The following is a 12,331-nucleotide window of genomic DNA, read 5'->3' as shown; positions in this document are numbered from 1 at the left end:
TGTTCTATATTGTCTACTCCCCTTATTTAAGTGTTATTAGATCAAGTATGTGGATTTTTCAAATAAATGAATTTTATCTTTTACGTAAACAAAGTGTTTTTTAAAATATATTTTTATAAACAATCACAAGATTATGGAAAAGTAGGAATACAATATGCAAAACATTACCCCTTGAACCACCTGAGGGTAAATTGCTGATCTGGTATCCCAGATATAGTATCCCTACTATTTCTACAAAACACAAACATTGTCAACCGTAAGTCAAGAAATTGATAGCTACATACTAATTTCATATGGTCCTCAAATCCCATTCAAGTTGTCTGTTGTTCCATTTGTCCTTTAAACAAAAGGGTCCAATTCAGAATTACACACTGCATTACACTGTTCAGAGTTACACAATGTTATCGTGTCTCTTTAGTTTCTTTCAAACTGGGAACAGCTGCTCAAATTTTCCTTAATTTTCATGACAGATAAATCGACAGTTACTTGGAAAATAATTATTTTATAGCATTTCACCCCCAATTTAGGTTTGTCCTCATAACTGAAGTATGCCTTTCTGGCAAGGATAATATATAAGTCATGGTGTTCCTTTATTGCATTTTTTTTTAAAAAGATTTATTTATTTATTTATACAAGCACTGGGTACAGTCAGAGCACGGGAGGGTGAGAGAATTCACCAGAGCAGGGAACAGAACAGGCAGACTGATGAAGAAATACACTGCTGAGGGGAGCAGCGGGGGAGGCAGGAGAGGTCCATCACGCCATGTGGGACCCTCGCCGGTGGCAGGGGATCGAACCTGCGCTGCAGAGGCTGCGGGCAGCTTCGCAGCCCAGCGCTCAACCACTGTGCCACTGGGGAACTCCCCCCCCCCCCCCCCCGTACCTATTGATGCATACATCTTCTTTATTGTTATTGTGGCAAAGCATACTGGTTAGTTTTCAAAACAAATCTTGCATTCCTGAGATAAGCCCTATTAGTTTTGGTTTGTCACTCTCTGTGTATTCCTGATTTTGATTTGCTAGTATTTTGCTAAGAATTTTTTAAATCTATGTTTATGAGAGGTATTCATCTGTAGTATTCTTGTAATATCTGGTTTTGGTATCACGTTAATACTAGCCTCATAAAATGAATTACAATGTACTTCCTTTGCCTCTTTTCTGAGAGTTTTTACAGAATTGATATAATTTCTTCCTAAAATGTTTGGTAGAATTCACTAGTGACAATCACTGGGCCTGAAGCTTTCATTGTCAGGTTTTTTTTAACTACAGATCAATTTCTCCAATTGGTGTATTTCTTCCTGAGTGAGTTGGTAGTTTGTGTCTTTAAAAGAATTAGTCAATTCAGATCTAAGTTTCTGATTTATTGTCATAGTCACTAACAACATTCCTTTATGACCTATATCTGCAGTGACTTCTTTCATTTCTAACATTGGTTATCATTGTCTTCTTCTTCTTGATCATTTTGCTGAGGTTTATTAATTTTATAAAATATTGTAAAGAATCATCTGATTTCACTAGTTATCTCAGAGTCTCTATTTTATGCACTAGTTGTTGCTCTAGTCTTTTGCCTGAGTTTAACTTTTTCTTTTTCAAGTTTCTTTTTTTTTAATTTTTTTTAAAAAAAGATTTATTGATTTATACAAGAGCTGGGGTATAGGCCAGAGGCATGGGAGGGTGAGAGAATTCACCAAAGACAGAGTGGGAGCAGAACAGAGAGACAGACCAAAAGCACCGCTGAGGGGAGCAGCAGGCTAGACAGGAGCGGTCTGCTGTGCCATGTGGGTATCTCCCTGGCTCACTGGGAATCAAACCTGCGCTGCAGAGGCTGTGGACAGCTTCACAGCACTGCACTCAACCCGCTGCGCCACTGGGGAGGTCCCCTTTTCAAGTTTCTTAAGATGGAAACTCTGGTCATTATTGTCAGGTCTTTTTTCTTTTCTAATATAAACAGCTAATATTAATTTCTCTGTAAGTAATATTAAGCAGCAGTCAACAAATTTTTATGTTACCCTAGAAAGAAATGGAAATTTGAGCAGAAATAAATGAAATAGAAAAAAGGACAGTCCAAAAGATTAGTGAAACCAAGAGTGGGTTCTCTGAAAAAATAAACAAAATGGACAAGCCATTAGCTATGCTTACAAAAAGAACAGAGAAACCCCAAATCAACAGACTCAGGAATGAAAGAGGCAAAATGACAACATAACTGGAGAAATACATAGGCTCATAAGGACCCATTACAAAAGTCTTTGTGGAAACAAACTGGACAACCTAAAAGAAATGGACATATTTTTAGACTCAGACAACCTTTGAAGATTGAAACAGGATGGATGAGACAGCTTAAACAGTGCAATCACTAGTGCTGAAATTGAGAGTAATAAAAAGTCTCCCTTAGAACAAAAGTCCAGTACCAGATGGCTTCTCCAATGAATGCTACCCAAGTATCTAGCCCACTCAAACTCTTCAAAAACACTGAACAGGAAAGAAAACTCCCCAACACATTTTATGAGGCCACCATTACCCTGATCCCAAAACCAAACAAATACCAAAAAAAAAAAAAAAAAAAAAAAAAAAAAGAATTACAAACCAGTATTACTGGGAGACATGGATGCAAAAATCCTCAACAAAATCCTTGCAAACCAAATACAGCAATCTATCGAGAGAATCACCCATCCCAATCAAGTAGGCTTCACCCGAGGGATGAAAGCATGGTTTAACATGTGCAAATCAATCAATGTCATTCACCAGATGAACAAAGTACAAAAACCACATTTTAATAGATGCAGAAAAAGCATTAGACAAAACCTGACGTCCATTTATGATGAAAAATACTAAGGAAAAGAAGAATAAATGGAGCTTATAAAAACATCATAGGAGCCATATATGACAAACCCACAGCCAATATAATACTCAGTGGTTAAAAAGCTGAATTTTTTTTTTAGTAGTTGTAGCAATTCTTTTTTTTAATATTTTATTTTATATAATTCTTACATCATTTTTCATTTTTGCACAATGTATGCATTTTTATTTTGGTTATATTCCCCATACAATTGCACACCTCCTTATTTTGACCCTAATCCTTCCTCTCCCTGCCCACCCCCTCTCCCCCTGCAGTGTGTCTCTGGTCCATAGTTGCTTGTTGATTTTGATTTTCACTTTCTTATAGTTATTCATTTTCCTGGTCCCTTATTTAAGTTTTCTAGATTCCTGCTATGAGTGATACCATCCGGTATTTTTCTTTTTCTGACTTATTTCACTGAGCATGATCCCTTCTAGCTCCATCCATGTTGCTGCAAACTGCATGTATTTATCTTTTTTGATTGCTGAGTAATATTCAACTGTGTATATGTACCACATCTTCTTGATCCAGTCCCTATTTTGGGGCATTTGGGTTGTTTCCAAAGCTTAGCTATTGTATATAGTGCTGCTATAAACTTAGGGGTGCAGATGCCCTTTGGAATTAATGTTTCTGTGTCATTTGGGGAAATACCTAGGAGTGGAATTGCTGAATCATATGGAAGCTCTATGTTTAGTAGGTCAAGAAATCTCCACACAGCTCTCCATAGTGGTTGGACCAGTTTGCACTCCCACCAACAGTGCAGGAGAGTTCCTTTTTCTCCACACCCTCGCCAACATTTGTTGCTGCTAGTTTTTGTAATATGTGCCATTCTCACTGGTGTAAGATAGTATCTCATGGTAGTTTTGATTTGCATTTCCCTGATTACAAGTGATGTTGAACATTTTTTCATATGCCTGTTGGCCATTTGCATTTCCTCTTTGGAGAAGTTTCTTTTTAGCTCTTCTGCCCATTTTTTGACTGGATTATTTTCTTTGTTGTTTTTGTTGAGTCTCATCAGCTCTTTGTGGTCAGTCCTTTATCATTAGTGTTGTATGCAAAAATTTTCTCCCAGTCAGTGGGGTTTCTCTCTGTTTTGGATATTGTCTCTCTCTCTCTCTTTTTTTTTTTCTTTTATAGAGGCATGTTTTATTTATTTATTTATTTATTTGTTCGTTTGTTTTGTTTATACATGCACTGGGTACAGTCAGAAGCGCGGGAGGGTGAGAGAATTCACCAGAGCCAGAGCAGGGAGCAGAGCAGGCAGAAGGACCAAAGTACACTGCTGAGGGGAGCAGCGGGCAGCAGGAGAGGTCTGCGCACCATGTGGGACCCTCCTCCGGTGGCCGGGGAGCAGCCGGGAATCGAACCGGCGCTGCAGAGGCTGCGGGCAGCTTCGCAACCCAGCGCTCAACCGCTGCGCCACCGGGGAGGCCTGGATATTGTCTCTTTTGCTGTGCAGAAGCTCTTTAATTTGATGTAGTCCCAGTAAAAAGCTGAATTTATTCCCACTAAGATCAATTAACAAGAGAATGATGTCCCCTATTACCATTATTATTCAAGATAGAACTGGAAGTCCTTGCTGAAGCAATTAGGCAAGAAAAAGGCAGAAATAAAATGCAAATTGGTAAAGAAGTGAACTTGTCACTATTTGTTAAATATACTTAGAGAAAGCAAGACTCTACCAAAAAAACTTGTAGAAATAATAAATGAATACAGTAAAGTGGCAGGATACAAAAATTAACTGCATTTCTCTATGTATATAATACATCATAAGAAAAGGAAATAAGTAATACAATGCCATTTACAACCAAGCCATAAAGAATGAAATATCTCGGAGTAAACGTAATAAAGGATGTGAAGGATTTGTATATTGAAAACCATAAAACTCTGTTAAAGGAAATAAAAAAAGACACAAAGAAATGGAAAGATATCCTATGTTCATGGGTTGGAAGAACTGACATCCTTAAAATAGTCATATTACCCAAAACAATTTACAAACTCAATGCAATAGCTACCAAAATACCAATTAATTTTTTCAAGGAAACAAAACAACTGTCAAATTTACATAGAACCACAAAAGGTCCCAAATAGCTAAAGCATTCCTGAGAGAAGAAAAATGTCAGCATCTCTTCCTGACTTCAAATTAGACAGCCAACAGTAATCACCACAGTATGGTACTACAGCAAAAACAGAAACTCAGACAATGGAATAGAATAGAAAGGCCAAAAAATACGGACAATTCATCTTTGGCAAAGGAGATGGCCACACAATGGAGAAAAGATAACCTTTTTAAATAAACCATGCAGGGAAACATGGATGGCCACATGCAAAAAAAAAAGAAGAAACAAGGCCCAAAGTTAACTCCATAAACTCCATACACAAAAATTAATTTAAAATGGATTAAAGATTGGAACATATGAACTGAAACCATAAAGTACTTGAAAGAAAACATAAGGAGGGTCTCCCTGGTGGCACACCTTCCCTGTCTTGCCCGCTGCTCCCTCAGCAATGTATTTCAGTCAGTCTGTATGTTCTGTTCCCCGCTGTCTCTGTTGTTGGATCCTCTCACCCCCGCACCTCTGGCCTGTACCCCAGCTCTTGTATGCATGAATAAATCTTTAAAAAAGGAAAAGAAAACATAAGGATACATTATAGGACATTTACTATAAAGATGTATTAGGGGACTCAACCACAACTACGGAAACAAAAGCAAAAATAAGTGCAACTATATCAAACTAAAAATCTTCTGTGTTGTAAAGAAACCATTACAAAAACAAAAAGGCAACTTACAGAATTTACAAAGTTCTTACACAATCTAACAACAAAGAAACAGCCCCTTCAAAAATGTGCAAAGGATTTAAACACTTTTCCAAAGAAGACAATCAGATAGCCTATGGACATAGGAAAAATTGATCAACATCACTTATTGTAAAGGGAAATGCAAATCACAACCACACTGAGATAACACTTCACCCATGTAAGAATGACTCATAAAAGCAGGGCCTCCCTGGTGGCAGAGGAGTTAAAGTCTCAGTGCTATCAAGCTATAGCCAGCCACTGTGGTTAGCTGGAGCTAACCTACGTGGTAGAGCAGATCTCTCCTTCAGTCTTGCCTGCTGCTCCCCTCAGCAGTGTATTTCAGTAGATCTACCTGTTCTGCTCCCCACTCTTGTCTGGTGAATCCTCTCACATGCCCCCACACCTCTGGCCTGCACCCCAGATGTTGTATACATAAATAAATCTTTAAAAACTGAATGCAGGGCCTCCCCTGTGGTGCAGCGGTTGAGTGCTGGGTTGCGAAGCTGCCCACAGCCTCTGCAGCACCGGTTCGATCCCCGGCTGCTCCCCGGCCCCCAGAGGAGGGTCCCACATGGCTCGCAGACTTCTCCTGCCACCCGCTGCTCCCCTCAGCAGTGTACTTCGGTCCTTCTGCCTGCTCTGCTCCCCACTCTGGTGAATTCTCTTACCATCCCGCGCTTCTGACTGTACCCAGTGCCTGTATAAATAAATAAAGATAAATCTTAAAAAAAAAAACAAAAACAAAACTGAATGCAATCAACAAATGTTGCTGAGGTTACACTGGAAAAGGAACCCTCATCCACTGTTGGTGGGAATACCAGTTGGTGGAGCCTCTGTGAAATGGTATGGAGATTTCTTAAGAAAATAAAAATGGAAAATGTGTCTGATCTGGCACTTATCCAAATAATATGAAAACTTTTTAAAGATTTATTTATTCATTTTTTTTATTCATTTATTTAATTATACAAGCACTAGGTACAGTCAGAAGCGCGGTAGGGTGAGAGAATTCTCCAGAGCCAGAGCGGGGAGCAGAGCAGGCAGAAGGACCGAAGTACACTGCTGAGGGGAGCAGCGGGCGGCAGGAGAGGTCTGCGCGCCATGTGGGACCCTCCTCCGGTGGCCAGGGAGCAGCTGGGGATCGAACCAGCGCTGCAGAGGCTGCGGGCAACTTCGCAACCCAGCGCTCAACCGCTGCGCCACCGGGGAGGCCCTAATATGAAAACTTTAACACAAAAAGATTTGTCTACACCTATGCACGTAACAGCACTGTTCATAATTGCCAAGTCATGAAATCAACCCGAATGCCCTTCAACAAATGGATAAAGAAATTGTGGAATATATACTCAATGGAATACCACACAGTTGTGACAAAAACAGGAACAGTGGCCTTTGGGACAAAATGGATGGACCTCGAGGTGATTTTATTAAGTGAAATAAGTCAAAAGTGAAAATCAAACATTAGATAGTTTCACTTACCTGTAGACTATACATAACCAAAAAAGCATAAATAGGCAAAGTATAGTATGAATAAATCTTGAACTCAGGGAAAGAATATATCGGTTACCAGAGGAAACAGGAGGGAGGAAGGAGAGGATGGGAGAGAGAGGCAGACAGGCTCTGGGCAAGGGTGGTTTGGTGGAGTGTGAGTGGAACACGTGCACATATGAAAGAACAAAAATATAATGCTAAAAATTAAAAAGAAATCAGAGTATCCTTTGTTGGCCTTTTAAAGAGCTTTTGGCAACAACTTAATGTTGCTATTACTTCATCAAAGCATTCAATAATTTATTAAGCAACTTAAGGACAATTTATTAAGTCCTTATATTAAGGGCTTCATATGTTGTCCCGATACACACATTTTTTTCCTTTTTTCATTTGGAATACAGAAGACCAGTTAAACAAGGTAAAGGTGTATTAAAAAATCCTCCTAAGAAAATACAGGGTGCTTTGCAAGCACAAACAGGGCATCTAACCTGTTTAAAAGAGGTCAAAAGGTTTTCTAAAGGAAGTAAATGTTTACATTGAGACCTGATAAGAGTAGTAGTTAGCCAGATGAAGATCTGAGTCACTGAGTGGTTAAAGAAATTTCAGGATGTCTGGGGCAGAAAGGAGGAGAAAAGGGAATGAATAGAAAATGGTTCTGTAACAGGGTGGTCCCCAGGAAAGGGGGAGGTTCCAGGTTTCCTGCCCCACCCAAGGGAGGGTGGAGCTGAGCAGGGAGGAAAAAAGCTGCAAAAGGGACGGAAAAAGGAAGGAAGCAGGATGGAGAGCTAGGAGACCTGGAGGAGACACATGGAGCAGGGAGACACGTGAAGAAACTGTGCTTGCCTTTTGGTTGTGGACTGGTTAACACAGATGTGGGTGAAAGACCCATGGAAAGGATAACAATGGTGGGTTTTGTCTTGATTTTGATTTTATTCTTTTCCTCCCAGACTTGTCTGGTTGTTTCTGACCCTTTTCTGTGGGTCCCCACTGAAACGTGCTTTTGGCTTGCAGCAGTCTTTCAGGCCTTGTTCTGGGCCAATCCCATTTGGGTGGACTTTTACCCATGAGGGTATGGGTAACTGTGGGTATTTGATTTACAAACTATATTCTTTGCCTTTCCTGTAGTATTTACTAATTGTATTAAAGTTCCCTTTCATTAAAGTCTCATATGTTTTTGTGTTGATGTGGCAGATGGCAGAACCTATTTAGAGCAGGCAGGTTTGCGGGGTCTGGGGTGCCCCTCTCTCTGCCCTCTAACAGTTCCAGTAATTGAGAGCCTTCTGAAACATGTTAACGGTTCTGGATTTAAGGGTATGGAAAGCCATTTAAAAGTTGGGTTTGATCCAGGTGATATGCATGCAGTGGATGTGAATTTTGGAAGAATCATTTTACCTTCTGGATAAACACATTGGACTGAGTCAAGACACAAAGCAGGGAGTAGTAATCCAGGAGACATAAAAAAGCCCGGAAAAGAACTTAAGCAATGAAGATGGGATAAAACGGGCAAAATCACTGGACTGGCAGCTCAAAAGTGGCCTATCAGGATACAGATAGGTTGGTGAAGAGTTAGCCAGGTGTTAATATTCAGCTTTCAAAGCCCAGGGACTTGATTTAATCACTTCATCCCAAGAAAATCAACTGCTGATCTTAATTGGTAATAATTTCACAAAGGAATTATGTCTCCATGTACCAGAATTGAGTGAATTTGTTTACTATGTACCTGACCAGGAGGCCAAATACACATATGCACTCACCATGACAACTCCCTTTCTGGGACTCAGCTACCTGGCGCATATCAAATTAGCAAATAAAATTCAAGCACAGGGTATCTTGGATCACTTCAATCACAACATAATGTTGATGCTCTTGTGGAGGAGTCAATTTAAAAAGAGTAATTTAGATTGCAGAGAAATCTAGAAAAATTTCTTACCAAAACAGTAAAATAATTAAAAATAAAATAAGCCCTTCCCTTTCCAAATAATCTAGTCATAAAACCATTAGATGGGGCAGAAGGAGCTACATGTTCACGCTGGTTGGAGGAGGTGCACAGCTCAGTCTAGAACAGGGTCACTTAACTTGAGTAGGCTGAAAAGGGTAGCCACATGGCAAGACAGCTCCGCATAGGGTTTCAAGAGTCCAAGCAGGATGAAAGGGCCATGTATGAACAGAGTAAACCCAGTTCAGAAAGCGGATGTTGACACTGGAGGAAGGTATAATGTGAGGATTCAGGTCCCAGATTATAAAAGGCATTCTCACAAGAGACGACCCTTGTAAAGTGTATCAGAAACTGAGAAGGGTATGTAAGGTGTCAGGTAGAAAAGTAGAGAATAGGAGATGGTTTAATTAAATGAGAAATCCAAGCAGGGGGAGGAGGGTCTGTATTCGAGGATGGAGTCAGAACCCCATGGGTTATCAGGGCCCTCAGGCAGTAATGAGAGAGCCATTCCATACAAAATAGGTCAAATAACTATATATCTGAAGTATATAGTTAATTTCTTATCACTAACTTCACTGTATTTAAAAGGCAAACTTCCAACTCTGATTAACTCCCAACTTTCCAACTTACTCAGTGCTAGCTAGTGAATAGTCATATAAGACTGAAGAAACCACAGTAATGACTGGTATCCCTAGAAATTTTCACCAACAAACCTCAAGTGACTCCCTTCTCCCCTCCTTCCATGGCCATATAACCCTGTAACACTTTCTTTTTTTTTTTTTTTGCATGTTTTTATTTATTTGTTCGTTTGTTTTGTTTATACATGCACTGGGTACAGTCAGAAGCGCGGGAGGGTGAGAGAATTCACCAGAGCCAGAGCGGGGAGCAGAGCAGGCAGAAGGACCAAAGTACACTGCTGAGGGGAGCAGCGGGCGGCAGGAGAGGTCTGCGCGTCATGTGGGACCCTCTCCCGGTGGCCGGGGAGCGGCCGGGGATCGAACCGGCGCCACAGAGGCCGCAGTTTCGCAACCCAGTGCTCAACCGCTGTGCCACCGGGGAGGCCCCCCTGTAACACTTTCCTAGTCAACTTACTGAGATAAAAACTACACTTTTTCTAGCCTCAATCAACCCTTTTCCCCACCCTCATCCAATGATTTCACTTATTTTTTTTCCAGTGGAAATACAAAAACAATCAAAAGAGAACTTACCTCACCACTAAATTTATCAAATACTCTGCTTGCCACCCTGTTAGAATGAATAGCCCGTGTTTTTATTAACTCCATCAGCTGAGCAATGGATTTTATCTCCTCTTGCTTAGTCAAGGATTTTGCTTTGCAATTTTTCTCTCTGCTGCATAAATGTTTTCCCCCGTTCAAGACTTTTTTTATCAGCCTATAAATGTTCTAGTATCTTCCACTTTTTAAAACACAACAAAACAAAAACAACCAACAAACTTCTCCTCAATTCTGCAAATCTTTTCAGCTACTACCCTATTTACTTCCACTTATGGCAAAATTCATGTTAATTCTTTGTGTTTCAATTCCTTATCTCCTGTTTTTTTCAGGTTACTGAAAATGGTTAAGATCACCAATGGCCTTCACATAGCAAAACTGTTGGGAGTGGGGTCCATAAAACTATTTGTGAAGTTTGTTCAGAGCATCTTTTTCCCTCAACTATTCCAAGTTTTCCTCTTACTTGAGGAATATGTCAAACATTATTTGACAATTGATGATTCCTCCCTCCTTCTAAAACTTAATCTTCTCGTCTTCAAGACATCACTCTCCCAATTTTCCTTACCTTACTAGTTGTTCTCTTACTCTCTTTTGCTGGTTCCTCCAAGTTTCTATTTCTAAATGCCCTAAGTTCAGATCTTGGATCTCTTCTGTATTCACTCCCTGTGCAATCTCATCAGGTTTTACAACTAAACTACAAACAACTGGAAAATCCTGAAGACGCCATCAAAAAGTTATTAGAAATAAGAAATGAATACAGTGAAGTGGCAGGTTACAATATCAACATACAAAAATGCATAGCCTTTTTATATACAAACAAGCAAAAAGCAAAGAAATTAAGAAAAGACTCTATTTATAATTGCTTCAAAAAGAATTACGTAACCCAGAATGCACCTAACAAAGGAGATAGAAGACCTATATGAGAACTATGAGATATTACTTAAAAACATATATAGCAATATAAGGAGCTGGGAGGATATTCGATGATCAAGGATGGGGAGAATTAATTTAATTAAAATAATTATACTGCCTAAAGTGATAAAACAAATGCAATGCAATCCCCACCAAAACACCAGCAATATTTTTCAAAGAAACTGAACAAAAAATACTGAGACTTATATGGAACCACAAAAGGCCTCAACTTGCAAAAGCAACTCTGAGAATAAGGGAGAAAAATGGAGGTATTGCATTACCTAACTTCAAACTTTACTATAACGCAACAAGATTAAAAACAATATGGCTGAACGTTTCCAAACCAGTAATGTCAATGTTCAACACAAAAGAGCAGAGGCCAGAGTGGGAGGCCATGAAATTACTATAATTTCAGGGTTTTAGGTCTAGTCCCCCCAGTCAGGAATTGATCTGCACTGAGTCCTGGCCACTAGACCACCACAGGTTGGTGTCTACAAAGCCGTGGCAGGAACTTCACTAATTTGCAGGCAAGCAAGCGAAAAGAGGCAAACTTGTTTTAGAGAAATAGATATAAAGAAAAGTTTATTAAGGGGAAAGGGAACAGAAACAAAGTGGGACTCCGAGGCCTGTGGAACCAGGCCAAGGAAGGGCAAGGAAACCACTGTGGAGGTCTGCCTCAGGGAGTATATACCTTCTTTCCCCAGTTATTCTAGAGCCCGGTCAGCCTCTTCGAATGGTTAGTTCTTGGTGGTCTCATTTACTGTCTTAAATGTCTATGTGCCCCAGAATTACATCTTGCTTCACAGCCTTTTTTATTGCCCTTGTCCGGGAATGTCCTGTAGCCCTGAGAGGGTGGTAGAGGGGGGGCGGCAGTGGGCATTTTATTAATTCCCTTTGGAATTTATTACCTTTATCTCTGGAGGCTTCCTTATTCCTCTGAGTCTTTTCCCAAGTATATTCTGACCCTAAAAGCTAGCCTTTTGGGACAAGCTCAGCAATAACATGAGAATGCTGCCAAATAATGTCTTTGGGAAAACTGCAGCTTTTCATTGAGAGGGAAAGAGATACTGAAATTGCTTGACATTACTGCTATGCAATTTAAGAGTTGCTAGGATTGCTGATGCTACTTAG

The 12,331-nt window shown here is 40.0% G+C and overlaps 1 protein-coding gene across 1 annotated transcript in view; it reads right to left on the bottom strand.

Moving 5' to 3' along the window:
- RAD50 (RAD50 double strand break repair protein) overlaps positions 1 to 12,331 on the bottom strand; it is a gene marked incomplete at both ends in the record, with an annotated part of 80,532 nt that overhangs the window by 59,992 nt on the left and 8,209 nt on the right. The gene's annotated exons all lie outside the window — the stretch shown is intronic.

Source organism: Talpa europaea (genome assembly GCF_964194135.1).
Source record: "Talpa europaea genome assembly, chromosome: 13".
In the NCBI taxonomy this organism is placed as follows: domain Eukaryota; kingdom Metazoa; phylum Chordata; class Mammalia; order Eulipotyphla; family Talpidae; genus Talpa; species Talpa europaea.
This window is presented reverse-complemented; position numbering and strand designations above follow the sequence as displayed.